The sequence below is a fragment of the Sturnira hondurensis genome, unplaced genomic scaffold (assembly GCF_014824575.4).
Source record: "Sturnira hondurensis isolate 20B ecotype Veracruz unplaced genomic scaffold, ASM1482457v3 Scaffold0022999, whole genome shotgun sequence".
Taxonomy (NCBI): domain Eukaryota; kingdom Metazoa; phylum Chordata; class Mammalia; order Chiroptera; family Phyllostomidae; genus Sturnira; species Sturnira hondurensis.
The window spans coordinates 2,418-3,907 of record NW_028095630.1 but is presented as its reverse complement, the minus strand read 5'-3'; the positions used below and the strand labels follow the sequence as shown (position 1 = coordinate 3,907).

Genomic DNA, 1,490 nt, shown 5'->3' with positions numbered 1-1,490 from the left:
TTTTTTAGGATAAATTCTCCAAACTTTGTTGATTGACATTTTAGTATTTATTTGTATATTATAAAAGCAAATGATAGTTTTAATATCAGCACTTAATCATTGCTGGACTTGATTCAAATATGAATCAGCCACACATCAATTGCCATTAAATTTAAGTGCACATTTGTTTGTGTTTTTCCTTACTCTGTTCATTGTTTTTTTCTATGCTTTTTACTGGTAAATGGCTGTTTGGTACTTCGAGTTGCAGAAATAGTCTTCATTTTATCTTTCCATGGCTGAATTGATATTCTCTGTGTGTCGGATATAAACTTTTCTATATTGGCCCCGCCTGGTGTGGGTCACTGGCTTGAGTGCCAACTTGCCAACCATTGGTTCCTGGTTTGATTCTCAGTTGGGGCACATGCCTGGGTTGTGAGCCATGTTCCCACCCGGGAGCACGTGTGGGGCAACCACACATTGCTATTTCTCACCCTCCTCTCTCTTCTGTCTAAAAATAAATAAAATCTTAAAAGGCAGCTTTTCTGAACTGAACGTAATTTTTGAAAGGATCTTATTCATGTCTTCCTGTTTCTTTGCTGCAAGCTGTGCCTGCGTTTTCCTCTTCTATGCTGTGCTCTGGAGAGATGCACACTGTCTTCCCCAGTAAATGGTCCCCATGTGCAGAGGAGGGTGGTGCATGGCTTTCCTTAGTCATGCTCCAGGGTCTCCCCAATACCGCTAACAAGGGGTAGGTGCAGTTGGCTGGGGCTTACCTGTACAATGCCAATGATTACACACTGCCACCTATGTAGAAAGCCGTCATGAAAGCTAACATTCAGACCACTCTTGCCCTCTGGGTGGGATGGAATAGTAGCTCCACATTCTGGCTTGGCTGCAAAACACCTCATAGATGTAGAAGCTGGTGCCATAGATCAAGATCATGGAGAAAATGTTGATGTTGTACTGTTCAATTTTGGCAAACAAAAGTTTGAAGTTAAAAAACTTGATCGCACTGCACACTTCATTTGTGAATGGATTTATTATTCAGAAATAGAGGGAGAGGAAGGTTTGGATAACACGGAACAGGGTTCTGGAGGCTTTGGTTTCCCTGGAGAGAATTGACATGTATTCAGAGAACAGAAAATGAGAAAATGTAGTTTTGTCTTGAAAATAAAACAAAAATTTCTTTCAGTGATTTGGTGCTTAATCAAGCTTTAGCTTCCAAAAATTCTTAGTTCTCTTATGACCAAAGAAGAGGTAGATTTTTGTTTTTTTTCTGCATTTGATAGCTGTATTACTTTGCATGGTAAACTAACACAGATTATTGTTTCAGTCAATTGTATGTCACTTATTGATTCCCCCCAAAAGTCTATTATTTCATTTACTAAGTGCTTCCTCTTGAGCAGATAAATTTTCATTTTGCTTATGAGTGATAAGCACAGCTGGCAGAAAATTGTACTTGAACAGCAATAAATAGATCAAGTAACTTGAAAAGAGTGAAAAAATAAATA

General features: G+C 38.7%; 1 pseudogene; it reads left to right on the top strand.

Moving 5' to 3' along the window:
* The first annotated feature begins 605 nt into the window (after nucleotides 1-605).
* Nucleotides 606-1,101, top strand: LOC118980707 (deoxyuridine 5'-triphosphate nucleotidohydrolase, mitochondrial-like; annotated as a pseudogene).
* The last annotated feature ends 389 nt before the right edge of the window (nucleotides 1,102-1,490 follow it).